The sequence below is a fragment of the Phocoena sinus genome, chromosome X, assembly GCF_008692025.1.
Source record: "Phocoena sinus isolate mPhoSin1 chromosome X, mPhoSin1.pri, whole genome shotgun sequence".
Lineage (NCBI taxonomy): Eukaryota > Metazoa > Chordata > Mammalia > Artiodactyla > Phocoenidae > Phocoena > Phocoena sinus.
The window spans coordinates 7,428,148-7,445,541 of NC_045784.1; the positions used below are offsets into that span (position 1 = coordinate 7,428,148).

Consider the following 17,394-nt stretch of genomic DNA (forward strand, 5'->3'; position numbering starts at 1 on the left):
TTTAAAAACCCTTCCCTGAAAGCCACTGGGGAGCCCGGGTCTTTTGAGCTAAGCCGCCAGTTCTTCCTTGGCCTTGAAACAAACGCTGCGCTTTCCTTCACCACAAGCCGGTGTCAGGACATTGGTTTTGCTGCTCTGTGGGTGAGGGGACCAAGTTTGGTTTGGTAACACTACCCTGCTTGACCAGATGTTTGTGACCTGGAAATGGTCATTTCTCCAGGGAGACTTGGTTTCTTGGTGGCAGGAGTACTCGTTACTGCTGGGTGAGTCATTGTTTTTAGATTGTCTGTCTCTCTTAAGTAGACTGACAATATTTTCTTGTCACGCATCTCAATTTTTGCTTTGAAACAAGGGATCAGACACTGCCACCTCATTTTGGAGCAAGATTTGCAAGCTCTTGTTTACATCCAAAGGCAGAGGCTGCACGTCTTTTGGTGTTTGGAAACATCGTGCCTGGGACCTGTGGCGAGAGGCACGCAGCCTTCTGGAATCTGTGCTTTTCCGTCCTTCCCACCAACAGACACTCTGGCCAGATTGCTTTTCCTACTCTGCAGTTACAGGCAGAATCCCCTGGGTAATAAACACAAATTGTTTTATTGCAATGGAATTAGTTTAAAAGAAATGCTTTGCGGCACTGCCCAATAGAACTATCTGCAATTATGGAATTGTTTTATATCTGCACTAAAATATAGTAGCTACTAGCCACATGTGGCGATCAGGCACTTGACATGTGGCTAGTGTGACTAAGGAACTGAAATTTATTTTAAAAATATTTTTTAATTAAAAAAAATATTTATTTATTTATTTAGGCTGTGCCAGGTCTTAGTTGTGGCGTGCATGTGGGACCCAGCTCCTCGACCAGGGCTTTAACCTGGGCTCCCCGCATTGGGAGTGCGGAGTCTTACCCCCTGGACCATCAGGGAAGTCCCTGAATTTTAAATTTTATTAATTTAAATTAATTTAAACTTGAATAGCAGCTTGTGGCTAGTGGCTACCATATTGAAGCAGTGCAATTTTACCCTGTATTACTGTGTAAGGGGAATAATTATGTCCAACTGGCCAGGGGTTACATGCCCTGCTTGTCCCCGTGGGTGGGCTTATGTGAGTTGACAATGGTGTGCAAATGAACTGGGCCACATGGGGCTTTATATATAGGTGTGTGTGTGTTAGATTGTGAGTCTTTATAACTTTTTCCACTTGGCTCAAAATATGCTAGGTATTTTGATAAGTATATATAGGGGTACACATTTTTCCTTGCGTCTCAGGCTCCAGTAAGGCTCAGCAAAGCGCTGCTTACTCTTTCCAGAGCCCTCACTTAAGCCTCAAAACGCCCCCAGGTGGTGGATCCTTTTACTACCTCTACTGCTCCCCACTTTCTAGAAGGGAAAATCGAGGCTCGCAGAAGCTTGACAAATAGCACAGACAATAATACTGTAATGTGCTTGTTATGTAATACTTCAAGATGGTGTCTGAGAACATTTGAAGACAATGTTGGTTCTGGTGTAACACTGTATCCCAGAGACAGTTTTTTTTTTTATTTTGTTTTGTTTTTTACCATGTAGTGTGCTTCCATGTCTATGAAAACTTCCCTTCCCTCTCTGTGTCCCAGTCACTGGGTTCTGCTCCCCAGAGATAACCACCCTTTGCAGCTTCCTGTGCATCAGTTCTGAAATAGTCTATGAAGATACAGGCAATCATACTTCCCACGTGCCAGCAGTACCACATTTAAGGGATTATAATGAAGCAGAGCTTCCAGCATGTTATACGATGGTGAACTCTTTAAAATGACTGGGAAGGGCCTGCCCTGGAGGTCCAGTGGTTAAGACTCCGCGCTTCCACTGCAGGGGGCCTGGGTTTGATCCCTGGTCGGCCTGGGGATTAAGATCCCTCATGCTGTGGGACTCGGCCAAAAAAAAAGGGAAAAAAAAGCCTGGGAAATGGAAGATTTGGGTGAATCAAATTATACTTTATAAGCAGGGTTTCTCTGCTTCGGCACTAGGGATATTCTGGGCTGGAACCTTCTCTGTTGCAAGGCTGTCCTGGGCACTGTAGGTTGGTGAGTAGCATCCCGGGCCTCCACCCACCAGATGCCAGGGGCCCCCCCGCCCCCCGCCCCGAGGTGTGGCAGCCAAAACTGTCCCCAGACAGTGTCCAATGTACCAGCAGCAGATAAGAGGAAAAAAATGTAAAAGATTCAAAGGGATTAACAAGTAGAAATCTGTGAAGAAAACAGAAGGTGCCAGTATGGAGAAATTAAAGCTTAACGGTTATTACATAAGTGTTTGAAGAATCTTTTCAGGAAGGATGTTAACGGCTATCTTTCAATCTTCACACATAGCAGAATAAGAAGTGAATTTAAATGGAAGAGAAATTAAGGCTGGACCTACGGACGATGAAACGGTAACATCAGTTCTGAGCTGCCATCTTCCTTCCTAAAGATTTTTATGAGCAGAATAACCTAGGATGATTAGGAATTGTTCTCTCGGGGCTTTGCGGTTAAGATTTGAGAATCTTCAAGGAATGAAATCTGCATTAAAAAGTAGCAAAATGTACATAATCCATGATCATGTCTCCTACAGTGCTTTAAAAAAAAAAAAGCAATAGCTGTTTCTTGTTACAAAAGCAATGTATGTTAATCGTAGAAAAATTAGAAAATGCAGCTAAGCTAAAAAGAAGAAAATGAGAAATACCCTTAATCTCACTATTGAGTGAAATACTAAGGTCGATACTTTAGTAAATTTGCTTCCCAGTTGTTTTCTCTGTTCAAAGGTATTTGCTTGCGAAGACATAAATATAGTAAACTGTAGGGGGGGAAACTCTTCCCTTCTTCCCTTCTAGGTTCTTTGACTGGTCTAATAATTAAATTGACATAAAATGGACGAACAGGAGAGAAATTTAATTTCCTACCGTAGGAGAGCCCATAGAATTCTGAGACTCCAAGAAGTCACCGAAGCAGGCAGCTTTTATACCTTCTAGACAAGGAAACCAGAAGTTTGTGAAAAATTGGAGAAACAAAGGGGTTTGGGCGTGGGCTAGCAAATTAGTGCAAGTAACAAGGTTTGTTTATACAGCCTTCCAGGTGGTGAATTCCCTGTCTCCCCAATAAGGATGCCTTTTATCCACCTGGTGGGGGGCAGGGTACCTTCACATGCCTTTGGGGGGACCAAGGAAGGTCAGAGTGTCTTTTTTTTGCACAGGCTGTTTCTTAAGTAACTTTAATTCAAAATAATCAGTATGCCAAGTGGCCTATTTTGGGGGTGGCATCTTCTGCTTCCCTTCAACACCTACATACATTCGTCCATCATTCAGCACATAATGCTTTGGAGCTTGCTTTTTTTCATTTAAGACACCGTGAATGTCCTTCCATGTCAAAAAGTATTACCAGATCTGTTTTAATTCTTGTGTTGTACCGATGTCTTATAAACTTCACCTACCCTCTGTTTCTGGCCACTTAAGTTGCCGCTGGTGCTTTGAGGTCATAAATAATGTTGCAGCAATTCTTCCTTTCACGATTCTTTCCGTTCCTTTCCTTTTTTCCTAATGAGGTTAGTTCCTGGAGCAAATGACAGCAATAGCTGTTGGGGCCACTCTATGTTTCAACCCGCGCATATTTGCAAGGTTTTGGGTAGGAATTGCTAAACATCCCACCAGGAAGACTGTTCAATTTACATTCTTATGGGGGGGGGGGGTAATCTTTTCTTTTTTTTTTTTAAGTCCTTGCCGAAAGGACAATTTCATGGGTGGAGGTGGAGGATGTCGGAAGTGATCTCATTCTGTTGAAAACTGTGCGCCCCAGTTTTAGGCTTTTCCTGAATTGCCTGTTTGCTGTAATGTTCTTCACACTTGAACAATCACCTGGAGAAGAAAAGGTGAAACCTACTGGCAAAAAAATCGCCCCACGACGAGGAAGGTGCCTCTGCTTGAGTCATTTCCGCCGAGCCGGAACACAGAGCAAGTCACTTCGGACCTCGGAGGGCATTTTATAGACCGCCCCGCGTCCCAGCTCCCGTCGATTCTTGGAACTCCCACCACCGTAGTCCCGGCAGCCCAACCCCAGCGGGCAGCGCGTCCCGTGTCGGGGACGCAGGGGTTCTCTGTGCACCCGGAGGAACCGACTGTATGAGGTTTGGAAGGGCCGGCCTCCAGAGCCGAGGTGACCCAGCCTGCCGGGCAGGGCTGAGTGGCTGGACGGAGCACGTGACGCTCGCAGCCTGGCTCTCGGCTCGGGGTAGTGGGGGCCCGCCCCGCGCGCCGAAGGCTGAAATCGGCTTCTGCCTCCGGCAGGAAAATGAGCTTGTCAGTTTCTGTCTCTAGCGGACCCTCAACCCACTGGAGCAGGGGATTTCGGTAGCATTTAAATTTTATATCTCAGGAATCTGAAAGCAAAAGGTAAGTTGTTCATCACTCAGAAAAACAAATGAGAGGAAGGACCTGGAATACCGTACGGCCACTTTGTTGATTTTTAAAATCGAGTTGAAAATAATCGATCGCTGTGCGAGACAAGGGCCGTTATTTAGCCCCAAATTAGAGACTGACCTTCTGAACAGAAATGTGGTTAATCAGGAGGGGATGGTGGTAAAAGGGCCCGGGGTTAAATATAGAAGGACATGAAAGCTGCCGGAATAAATAGCAAGTAAGTAACCCTGGCCTGCTTGTGAAACAACCCATTTCACATCTCTTTCAGGGGCGCCAGCGAAGGGGATGTTAAAATTGCAATTTGAACTCAAACGAAAGGAAACTGATCTATATGAAACTGGAATACAAATAAAAACAGTTCCTGCTTTTGCTCTTTCACATTTCAAAAACGTTTATGTGGTTTGGCAAGAAAGTTGATATCTTCACAGTTTGTCTGAAATATGCCATTTCAAATTTATGAAATGATCACAGTTGGAATTTTCTAAGTCCGTCTAGGCAAGGCTGTTTCAGTTGTGAATGAGAAATATTGACATTGTACATATTTTCTGTAATAGAAGACTCACTTCCGCAGAATGTGATAAAAATTAGAAAACGTATAATAATGAGTTATTGCGAATTAACTTTCATGTCTGAGAGATCAAGTTCTTTGCCAGAAGATTTAGGAAAACAGACACGAGTACAACCATGCTCGTGCACTAGCACTTTACTCTGAACAGTCAAATGTTCAAGTAAGAAGTGTAACTACGTGGTGTCACTGTTGTTTTCTTCGGCAAAAACACGTTGATATTGGAATGCAGGTATCGAGAGTAATTAAAAGCATTATTCATCAGTGCAGTTGGTATTACATTCCACAATGAATATGCTTCAAAATTAATGCATTTGATATACGGTTTGAAACATGGACCCTCTATGCAAAATATGTATATTCACTCTGTATTTTAACTGTCATTTTGATTTGCACAAAACAGATTTATTTATTTAGTTCTCCATTGCATTTGATAAAGACTTTTTAAAAATAAAAGACTAAATTATTTCCTTTCATTACTAATCCCCTTATTGAAATCCTATTATCTGCGTGGAGCCTGGAGTCATTTGGGTCTCCCCTTCTGTGTGCCGTTTGTTTCCCACAGTTGGTGGAAGGCTAGGCCAGCTGCCCACACCAAACACTCCGCCCTGAAAGGAGGCCAGAGCGAGGCTTCCCGGCCACTCGCTCCTCGCCTACAGGGACTTCCAGGGTCTTCCCCCGCCCCCCCTCCCCTCCTCGCCCCGAGGGCGTCACGTGGCGGCGTGGGCCCGCCTCCCGGTGATGTCAGCGCGCTCGCAGCCGTTGAGCCGAAGAAAGGATGCTCTAGGATGCGGTGCAGGTGGGCGACCGGCCTGCGCCATGCGGCACTGCAGGTAAGGGACTCTGCAGGAGGAGCCCCTGCAGCCCGTCGGCGAAAGTGGGGTTTCTGGCTGCTGCGGCTGCTGCAGGCACCAGGCAGCAGGGGGGCGCGGAGGGCGGCTGCAGGCTCACGCGTGACTTGGGTCTTGGCAGGCGCACCCTGGGAAAGTGGGCACGGGCCAGACTGAAAGACCCGGGCCTCTTTCACAGGAGGGGAAAAAAATCAGGAATGATCACAGTACAGGCATTGTAAGGAGAGACAGGGGCTGCTCGTCAAAGGTAACCGTCTACCGACGGTCATTGTGCTTCTCAAATAATGACACATTTACTGATTCTCCTTACAGGGGTTTGTCCTCAGTAGTCAGCCTGATTTCTTTCAAAGCCAAGCTGCTTTGCTTGAAATGGAATGCAAACTTCTTGGTTAGCATTTGAAGAGCTAGATGTGCGGTCTAAATTGTTTGGCATTATTTTGCCAGGTTCCAGCATTTAAAGGGGATATGTCAGAAATGTGTTTGTTTTCTCCGGGTGTTTTAAATAGATTTAAAAATAACAGTATCCAATAAAATAAAATAAAGCTTCCAATGTGCGTGTAGGAGAGTGCAAACCAGCTACATCTGTTAAGAACAAAAAGGTCTTTAGAAGGGGGTGGAGATGGAAATGAACACCAAAAGCCATGAATTTCCACTGTTCTTTTTAATTCCATTGCTAAGTAATTTGCTTGCTGAAAGAAGGGGCTTGATGACGCAGTGGCAGATGGAGGGGGATCAGCTGACTTCAATTTTAGCAGGACAGGAGGTGGGATTTTAATGGACTCTTGAGAGTTCAGGCCTGTGTTTACATTCCTTTCTCTGGTTCACAAACGACCCGAGGCCAGGACATGTGTGGGTACCCTTAGGAGGAGAACCTGGCGTTCTTTCCTGTAAAACGTGACCCCTCTGGAAGCCGTGGTATCCCTGAATTGTATTGGAACTCACACCATGTATCATTTGACCCATCCAGCAACTGTGGGAGGACCTGTAAAACAATGGTATTTTAGTTGATAATTAAATAAGGCATTTCTTTCAGCCTTTGGACACCCTGATGTGTTGCTGCAGTGATTCAGTAATTAATTTACTGCAGTTTTCTTCATTTGGTTCAGGTTGGCTATTAGAGTCAAGGTCCTCAGGCCCCTACCTTCCCTTGTCCCCCAGCCCAACCCTAGACAGAGCAGATGAGAGACAGATGTAGAGATCTGATTCCACTTCTGGCTTTGGGACTGTGGAACCTGGGACGAGTCACTTTGTGTCTTTGGGAGTCAGTTTTCTTGTCCCCAGAGTGACCAAGGAATTTATATCAGGGTTTCTCAGCCTTGGCACTATTGACGTTTGGGGTTGGATAAATCTGTTTGTTGTGGGCACCGTCCTGTGCCCTGGAGGATGTTTGTTTAGCTGCATCATGGGCCTCCACCCACTAGATGCCAGTGGCCCCCGCCCGCCAAGTTGTGACAATGAAAAATGTCTCCAGACCCTGCCACTTGTTCCCTCGTGGGGCTCCATTGCCCCTGGTTGAAAACCACTGATTTGGACGATCTTAGATGTTCTTCTGGCTCTGGTATTCTAGAATTCATTTTCCTATGATTTGTTTCATGCTGAGCCCTTGGTCAGAGATCCGATTCCCTTTCATGATGTTGTCAATGCGGAGACTTTTTTATGCTGTGGGGTTCCAGAAGTAGCTTCAGTCAAAAAGGGGAGGCCTGTTTTGTGTGCCAGTCGTAGCTGGGAAGCTAGCTTGCCAGAGTGTCAGGGAAAGAGGGAAGAGCACAAGCAGTAGACCAGCGTGTCTGGAACTGGGGTAGACCAGAGTCCCCATCCTTATCTGCAAAAGTGGGAATAGGACCTGTGTGGAGGTGTCGAGGGGAGGGAGTGAGATAACCCGGGTGCTGGTGCCCGTTGTGGCCGTCACGGTCACGCGCTTTACGCTCCAATGTAGGACTGGCCGCGAAAGGTCTGGCTCTGACACTTCAGAGAGCGGCTTTTGCTGCACCACTTCACCTCTTGGAACCGTTGCCGAAAATGTAAATGGGGCTACTGTACTTGCTGGTCCTGCTTCTTTGGCTCTTGGGGGGATCAGATGGATGTAAGAGGGTCAGCAAGCTGGAAACTCCCGGGAGACAGGAAGCAGTCATGGCAGTGGCATTGCAAGGCATGGGCTGTGTGTAGTGGGTTTGGGGGAGGGAGCTTATAATGATCAAAAAATGATCCTTGTCCCCCCCACGGGCCTGGGACTGTGGTGTGCCCCTCCCCCAATACCCTTGCCCTCAGCTCTCTCTCTCTGCCTCTTCCTGGCCCCATAAAAATTGCTCTCCTGGGGGAGGGTTGGTTCTTTAGCGAGAAGGAGCCAGTGTGCAGAGGCCGGGGCACAGGCAGCCTCCTTTGTCCACTTCCAGCCATTTTCTTTACAGGTGGCGCCCACAGCCGGCCAGGTAGCTTGTCCCCAGAATGGCTTGGCACGCTATGTGGGTCATTGGGCGCTGTCTCTGCACCCAGTCAATGATGTGAAAGAAAATGGAAAAGGAGGAGGGCTTCCCTGGTGGCGCAGTGGTTAAGAATCCGCCTGCCAATGCAGGGGACATGGGTTCGAGCCCTGGTCCGGGAAGATCCCACATGCCGCGGAGCTACTAAGCCCGTGCGCCATAACTACTGAGCCTGCGCTCTAGAGCCCGTGCTCCACAACAAGAGAAGCCACCACAATGAGAAACCCGCGCACCGCAATGAAGAGTAGCCCCCGCTCGCTGCAACTAGAGAAAGGCCCCGCGCAGCAAGGAAGGCCTAATGCAGCCAAAAATAAATAAATAAAATAAATAAGTTAAAAAAGAAAAAAAAGGAAATGGAGGAGGACTCTCCATCAAAAGAGACTTAAGAGATGGAATCACTGTCCTAGGCAGCCCTGCTGCTGTGACAGGAGTGCCACAGACTGGGTGGCTTATCAACAACAGACATTTATTTCTAACAGTTCTGGAGGCTGGAAGTCTGAGCTCAGGGTGCCAGCATAGTTGGGTTCTGGTGAGGGCTGTCTTCTGGATTGCAAGTGGCTGCCTTCTTGTGTCCTCGTGTGGTGGGAAGAGGTGAGGGCTCTCTTCTGGATTGCAGATGGCTGCCTTCTTGTGTCCTCGCGTGGTGGGAAGAGAGCTCTCTGGCCCCTTCTTATAAGGGCACTAGTTGCATCGTGAGGGCTCCATCGTCATTACTTAATCACCTGCCAAAGGCCCCACCTCCTAATACCATCACATTGGGGATTAGGATTTCAATATATGAATTCTGGGGGATACATTCAGTCCATGACCATAACCAGATATAACTTGTGCCCTTGATTGGATCCTGGCTTGAACAAACATCAGGACTAGGCTTTGGGGACATCTGGGTTATTTTTATGTGCCTGCCTCCTAGGTCATGCGAGGAGACTTGTAAATTTGATTAGATGCCATAAGCTTGTGGTGTGGTAGGCACCCAGCTCAGCCACTCCTCATTCCTGACACAGAAACAGTGAGATGAGACACGGTTGTTTCCTGCTGCCATGTTTCAGGGTAATTTGTTACACAGCAGTAGATAACTAACACGTGTATATGTACAGGAGTCTTATTTTTCAGTGATGCATGCTGAAGGAGTTAGGGGTGAAGTGTCATGAGAGCAATAAGTTACTTTTAAAGTTTTTTGTTTTTTTTTTTTTGACATTTTTGGAGATCTTTTTAATGTATGGCTGAATAGAAGACGGATGAATTCTCAAACCTGCTTCTGCTTTCAGTCTGTTGCAGTATCACATGTCATGTAGCCTCTGGAAAATTCCACTGTACCCTCGAATGAGAATGGAAAAAGGCAAATAAAAATTTACAATTATTATAAGAATGTTTTCGGCAGCATGGACCCCCTTAAAAGGCCTTGGGGACCTCATGGTGTTCCCAGACTACACTTTGAGAACCACAATAATTTACTTTTAAACGGTTCAATTGAATGGAGAGAGAGCGAGAAGAGGCAAATACAGTCAAATAGGAACACTGGTTGAATCTGATTGGTGTTATTAATTGGACTCTTCTCCGTAATGTGCTGTGTATTTGAAAATGTGCACAATAGGAAGTTCAAAAGAAGGTAGGAAAGAAATGTAGACTCTTGGACGTGTGAGGGATTCTGATTGAGATCTGAGGGTGAAGCCCAAGGGGAGCATTCTTTTTGTTTTTTGTTTTCTTGTGGTACGTGGGCCTCTCACTGCTGTGGCCTCTCCCCTTGCGGAGCACAGTCTCCGGACGCGCAGGCTCAGCGGCTCACGGGCCCAGCCGCTCCGCAGCATGTGGGATCCTCCCGGACCGGGGCACGAACCCGTGTCCCCTGCATCGGCAGGCGGACTCAACCACTGCGCCACCAGGGAAGCCCCAAGGGGAGCATTCTTAACCTGAGCTCCATGTGCCCTTGACCGCACGAACCTGAGGCCCCAGGTGAGACCTGCTGGCCCAGAGGTTCCCAGCTTGCCCAACAGCCCTCCAGCCCTGCACCCTCCCAAACCAGATCCAGGGGGATTAGTTAGTGGCGAGGAGGGTGGGTGTATGAGCCCTCTGCAAATTCTGACGTGTGGTGGCCTTATTATCAAACCCTTGCTTGACTGTATTGTCAGGGGCTGGCCAGAGATAAGTTGTCTTTTCTAAGGGCAGGGGTGGTTTCCTTTCTAGAGAGTGATAAGTAGTTTTTGAATGACTTGTTTTCCATCGAAATAATAATAGATGCTTTCTGGGAGGATTTCACGCAGGATAAAGGTTATGGAAAGAAAACAAAGTCTCTTTCCCATTCCCGGTCCCCCATCCCACTTCCAAAGGCAACCACCGATAACTGTCTTATATACTGTTTCAGAAAATGTCTGTGCAAATACATCCGTCTATAGAATGTACGTAGCACTTTCCTTTTTCCTTCACTAGGATGTAATTTACATGGAATGAAATGCATGGATCTTAATTCAGTTGGTTTTGACCAACTGAAGAGAACGTTCTTGGTACTCCCACAGGGCCTCATCTTGCCCTCCTTTAGTCAAATCCTCTGGCTGGAGGGTACCATCATGCTGATGTCTGTCAGCACAGTTTACTTTCGCCTGTTCTTGAACTTCATATACCTGGAGTCCTATGATCTGTACACTCTTATGTCTGGCTTCTGCACTGAGCGTGATTGTGAGATTCATCTGTGTTGTATCATGTAGCACCGATTCATTCATTCATTCCATTTTCTTGTGAAAGTACTTGGGAGAGTAATATACTTGATAGACCTCGTTTCTCTTAGTCCTGCTGTTGGGAAGCTGTTGTACATCAGCTCGCTCACAGCATGTTCCAGAGTGTGGACGGTGTGCAAGTTTACTTAACCAGTCCCCTCTTGATGGGTGTGTGGATTCCTCAAGCTTTTGTAATCAATGCTTGTGGTATTATGCCAATGTAGAAATGCCAAACAGGAAAAGACCTCCAGGATTAATTAAATGCATAGAATTTAGATGTTGGAAGCTAGCTAGCTTCAAAAATCAAAGCAACCCTTATATTTTACATATGACCAAGAGATGTCCCGAGAAGTCAGGTGACTTGCCCAAGGTCACGTGACCAGTGGCGACAGAGTTGGGGAACAGCCCAGGTCCCCAGATGCCTTGTACAGAATGTTCTTTTTTGCACTGTAGGCTCTGTGAGGGAAGGAACTGTGTGTGTTTTGTTCAGCTCTGTAAACCCAGCACATAGCACGTGGCAGAGTAAGTGCTCATTAAATTTTCGTTGGATGAAAAATTAAGTGAAACGTTAGTACCCTGAGAAAAGACCACCGATATCCTGAGAACTGCAAAGGCGTTTCCGTGAGACGTGAGCCTCGATATTCATTCATTCATTCATTCATTCACTCCCTCATTTACTTCTTTGTTCAGCCAGTATCTGTTGGGTCCCTGCTGTGTGTCTAGGCCAGGGTTTCTCACCCTGGACGCTATGGGCTCTCCGGCTGGATGATTCTCTGTGGTGAGGGCTGTCCTGTGCATTGTAGGATGTTTAGCAGTGTCCCCGGCCTCCACCCACTCGATGTGGGTTGCAACCACTGCCCCGTTCCCCACTTGTGACAGCTGAACTCCAGACATTGCCAAGTGTTCCCTGGTGGGCAAAACTGCCCCCAGTTGAGACCTACCAGTCTAGGCACTGGGGTTTACCGGGTTTACCAAATGGCCAAGGTTCGTGCCTCGGTGGAAGTGACATTCAAGTCGAGGAAAGAGAAGATAACTGTATTTGATAGGTTGTGCTGTCGCATGAAATATAGCGGGAGGCGGAGGGTGGGCAGTGGTGGATTCAGAACCCTGGTTAGACAGGGCGGTCACGGAGGCCCGTCTGAGGGGTCACATGTGACCAGGGACTGAGGGGGAGCCACGTGAACATCGAGGGGGCAGAGAGCTCGGGCTGAGGGAACAGCCAGTGCAAAGGCCCTGAGGCGAGGCAGCAAGGAGGTGGGCGTGTCCAGAGGAGAACCACCCAGAGAAGCGTGGTGGGAAAGGTGCTTGGAAGGGTGGCTGGGCGGACCCTGTGGGGACTCGGAAGGAGTGGCACCAACCCTGGTGACTCTAGGTGCGATGGCAAGCCACTGGGTGCTCTTGGGTGGGAGAGTGACACTTCTGGACTTGTGTTTGAAAGGATGGCTGTGGCTGCTGTAAGGAGAAAAGTCAGAGGTGGGTGAGAGAGAGAAAGCAGGGTGGCCAGCGAGGAGGTGGGGACGGTGGCCACGTGAGCGGTGACCTGGGTGGCCAGGTGAGCTGTAGCTTAGAGGACCGTGCCCTTAACTAATTTAGAAGCCGTGTCGTGCTTGGAGCCAGGCGGGCCTTGGACATCAGAGGAGCGCGTGTGGTCAGGTCACACTGTGAGTGTGTGATTACAGCGCCTCGAGCTGGAGGCCACCTGCCGCACCTGTCAGGACAGTGTCACCAGTGACGGGCGGCAGTTCGCAGGGACAGCAGAGGCGACAGCTCTTGTATTCCACATACGACACTGGAAAGGCTCCCCTTGCGGCCTCCTGGTGTGGATGAAGTCGCTCGAGCTTTCTCGCGGGCCCTTGAGCCCGCCGCCTGCCTCTTTCCCCGTGAACTGGCTGTTCTCTGTCTGGAGGGCTACGCCACCCCCCGTGCTGGCCAGCCTGGGTCACCCACGGTCCACTGTCGCCGAGCCCTCCCGTGCCGGTCCTGAGAGCAGGGAGCAGGCCGTCGGTTGGACTGATGGAAGTTTGAGACCAGAGCCTTCCCTGTTGGAGGTGACTGTCCCCCTCCTGGGGTCCCGTGCGGGGAGAGCCCCGCGGGCTAGGCTGGGCCCTCGACCCCCCGAGGATGCTGCGGGGCCCACTCCCACCAGCGGCAGCGCTGATCCGGGGGTGGGGGTGGGGTTTGGCTGGAGGGAGCGTGACACAGACACGCGGAGTTCTGTTAATCCCCTCGGGAGGTCTGTTCCTTGCCCTGGTGCCCGGGGACCTGCTGACTCATTTCTCGTGGCTGCTGTTGCTTCTCCTGGGCTCGCCCCGCACTTTTTTACCACGTCTGTGGGGGTGGCCGGAGCTTACCTCCTGCCGGGATCTTAGTCTCCCTTCTGGGTCGCGATGGTCAGTGTAAAATTTATTGTTTCCATCCACCGGAGCCCTTGGAGGTGCTCGTTGGGTTAGGACGAGAGGGGCCACCGCAGCGATCCCAGACAGATCATTTTCCTCTTAGCTGCGTCAGGCCTCCCACCAGCCCCCTTTTTGCCCAAAACATAGGAGTTAACTGACATTTCAGCCCTCACCTTGGTAGCCCCGCTGGAATACGGTGAAGCCACCCCGTGGCCGTGTTCCCGCTGTGGCCTTGCTCTGAGGACACTGCGAAGGACGCCTCGAGGCTGCATTGGAGGACTCCGTGCATTTAACCTTCACGGAGATGCTAGTTGTGAGTGTCTGTGACATTGTTTTCATCCACGAGGGGGAGTAGCCCACATGAGCAGGAAGTAGATTGTTGCGGAGGAAGATGGTCTGCAGAGGTCCCAGGAGAGGGAGGGACACCTCAGCCTTTCTCACGAGCATCGTCTTCAGCCACTGTTATGGGCTGATATTGTGTCTCTCAGAGCTCACATGGGTGAAGTCCTAATCCGTAGTACCTCAGAGTACGACCTTACTTGGAGACGAGATCTTTATAGAGGTAATCAACTTAGAACGAGGCCACGAGGGTGGCCGCAGTCCAGCGTGACTGGGGTCTTTATAAGAAGAGGAGGTTTCTGCACAGACAGGTGCAGAGCGAAGAGGGTGTGAAGGGGCGCGGGGAGAAGACGGCCGTCTACCAGCCAGGGAGAGAGGCCTGGACGGATCCTGCCCTCACAGCCCCCGAGGAACCAATCCAGGCGTACTGTCGCCTGGGTCTCAGGCTTCTGGCCTCCAGCATTGGGAGACAAGAAGTTTCTGCCATTGGAGCCACCCGGCCTGTGGGGCTGGTCAGGGCAACCCAGGTGAACTAATCCAGCGGTGTTTTCCGGGGCACACGAGCCATCGCCCACCCGGGAGGTTGGACGGTAACCCAGCAGCCTTTACTTGAGCGCTTTCCGCGCAGTTTAGGAGAGGCTTGGCGAGCAGTGCCCTCTCCGTGGAAGCAGGTAGCTCTTGGGTCCCGAGAGGAACGAGGCGTGTTCAGTCCTCTCACGACCCAAGAGGAAGGGCCCTCAGGGCCCCGGTGGGAATGTGGCTCCCCGCTCACTGTCTGTGGGACTTGGGCTTGAGACCTAACCTCCCCTCTGCCTCAGTTTGCTGATCCGTAACGTGGGCCTGAGGGTGACGCCATTTACTTCAGAGAGTGTCAGGAGCCCTGGTGGTGGATGCGTGTGAAGCGCTTAGGACGGGAGCCCTGTACAGAGTCGTTGCTGTTCTTATTACTGTGAGGAGGGGGCTCTGGGGACGGTCTCCATCCTTGGCCCTGGGTGCCAGGAACGCGGAGAACTCATCGCCATCTCCCTGCCCTCTGCGGGCGGGGGATGTGAGAACGCTGAGTCCATTGCGTCACCGGAGGCCGTGTGCAGTTGGCCTTGGCCGCTTCCCAGCACGCAGGCTGTGTTCCGAAAGGGGACACATAGCCGCGCAGCCCTGGGGCCACAGGAACCGTGCCACGGAGGGCGGCCGCGCCCCGCACCAGCTCGCCAGCCTTGGGGGGCAGAAGGGGTGCGGGGAGGGCTGGGTGCTGGGCAGGGGCCAAGGGGGAAGCAGGAGGGGGAGGTAGAAGTGACCCTCCGCCTCTGTGCCCTCTCCAGGCACCATTTTGAAGCTGACAAACTTTAATTCTCACGTCTCTTTCTGCGCATCCTGCGGTTTGAGCTTTCTTCTCTTGGGGACGTCCGAGGGTGCCGTGGCCCTCGGCCTGTCGCCACGTGGCCACCAGGGGGCTCGTCTCAGTGTCGGCACCGCTGGGCCTAACACCCCCGGGGAGCGCCGTGCGGTGGCTGGAGCATTGGCTAGAGGGGATGGATGAAGCGTGGCCCGTCACCCGCCTAAAGGTGTCTGCATCTTGAAAGCGAGACTCTATCACCTCAAATGAATTTGAAGTTGCTGGGGTTTCAGGTGAGATGGCGAGGGGAGGGAAGGAGCTTTGACTAGTGGGGGAACTGGCCTCCAGGAGGGGCCCGATGACTGCCTCCTGTGTTCATGGCCAGGTGCAGCCTCTCCCACACTGAGTCCCTCAGGGCTGACTGCCACCGGCGGGGTGCGCTGGAAGGGACGGCGTGTGACTCGCCAGGCTAGGTCATAAGAGACGGCTGCTTCCACCTCGCTCCCGTGGAGCACTTGTTCTAGAGGAAGCTGACTGCCATGTCCCGAGGACGCTCAAGCAGTCCCGTGGAGGCGCAGGGTGCAGTGGAACTGAGCCCTCGCGCCAACAGCCAGCACTGACTTGCCTTCAGATGCCTGCGGCCCTGGGCAACAACCTCCGGAGAGAGACCTCGAACCAGAAAGACCCAGCCAAGCTGCTCCTGAATCCCCAACCCATAGATTCTGTGTAAGATTATATGTGTATTATTTTAAGCTGCTGAGTTCTGAGGTAGTTTGTTATGTAGCATTCTAGATAATACACCTGGGGAGGAGAGGCGCTCCATGCACGGTTTAGAGTGTAAGTCAGGGCATGTTGATGATGAGCTTCAGTGTACTGATTTAAGTAAATGGACAACTGTGTATATTTCAGGAAAATGTCTACTTCCCTGTGGATCTTCATAGCCTGGAGACTTAAGTCTCCACTAGCCCCCAAATGCCAGTGGGGTTTGGATGTCTGCTGTCACTTCAAGCACCCAGCATTGCAAATCTGGGATGCCACTTTCTTTGGGAGCATCTCCCCTTTTCTCCCTGCACCAGTGAAATGTGCTGCGGCCTGTAATGCAGCTTGGAGCCCATGTCATGGTGGGTTTGCCAATCCCAGTGCCCTTGCTCCGTCAGAGGGTTTAGACTTTGGACATGAATTATTTCAGTGGGAGATCAGTTTTTCTAGGTAGGTTTTTTTTTTTTTTTTTTTTTGCGTTACGCGGGCCTCTCACCGTTGTGGCCTCTCCCGTTGCGGAGCACAGGCTCTGGATGCGCAGGCTCAGCGGCCATGGCTCACGGGCCCAGCCGCTCCGCGGCACGTGGGATCTTCCCGGACCGGGGCACGACCCCGCGTCCCCTGCATCGGCAGGCGGACTCCCAACCACTGCGCCACCAGGGAAGCCCTCTAGGTAGGTATTTTAAAAGAGAAAGAAAGTAGTTCACAGGCGCTTGAGAGAAGTGTTGCAGCATGCGAACTAAAAAATCTAACTTCTGTACAGTGAGGCGGTGAGATTTAATTCTAGTTGATGGGTCTTTTGGGTTGCCTTGAGTAATAAATCTTTTATTGAAATATATGTGCAGAAAAGTGTGTAAAGTGTAAGTGTATAGGTTGATGAATTTTCACAAAGTGATCACACCTGGGTAACCAGTGCCCAGATCAAGAAACAGGAAGTGGGACTTCCCTGGTGGCACAGTGGTTAAGACTCTGTGCTCCCAATGCAGGGGGCCCAGCTTCGATCCCTGGTCAGGGAACTAGATCCCACATGCCTGCCGCAACTAAGAGTTCGCACGCCGCAACTAAGGAGCCCACGTGCTGCAACTAAGGAGCTGGCGAGCTGCAACTAAGACCCGGCACAGCTAACTAACTAACTAAATAAATAAATATAAAAAAAAAAGAGAAAGGAAAAAACGTGACCAACCACCAGAAGCCACCCCCATGTCTGTTCTGGTCACTCCTCAGCCCAAGGGTAACTGCTGTCCTGATTAACTCCACACATTTTCGGTTTGCTTATGTGGAACTTTGTTTTAATGGACTCGTGTTCCTGTGTCTGGCCTTCCCTTGACATTGGGTTTGTGAATTTCATCCTCGTCAGTGAGTGTATGTAGCGGTAGGTTGTTCATCCTTGTGGTTGTGTCTAGTCACATAGTTTTCTCTGTATATAGGTGTCTTTTTTTCTCTTGCTGCTTTTAAGATACCCGCCTTTTCACTGGGTTTAGCAATTTGATTATGCCACTCCTTAGTGTGGTTTTATTCTATTATTTATTTGGGTGCTTGGGGTG

At 50.0% G+C, this 17,394-nt stretch overlaps 1 protein-coding gene across 3 annotated transcripts in view; it reads left to right on the forward strand.

Annotated features, from left to right (window-relative positions):
- Positions 1-2,914: 2,914 nt before the first annotated feature.
- CLCN4 (chloride voltage-gated channel 4) overlaps positions 2,915-17,394 on the forward strand; it is a 77,847-nt gene continuing 63,367 nt past the window's right edge. The window contains exons 1-2 of one of the 3 annotated variants that reach the window (XM_032618788.1): positions 2,915-4,389; positions 5,547-5,814. The gene's annotated coding sequence lies outside the window, so the exon portion shown is untranslated. Of the gene's footprint in view, positions 4,390-5,546; positions 5,815-15,760; positions 15,818-17,394 lie in introns of those variants that run through there. The other 2 variants (XM_032618789.1, XM_032618791.1) reach the window with 2 other exon arrangements.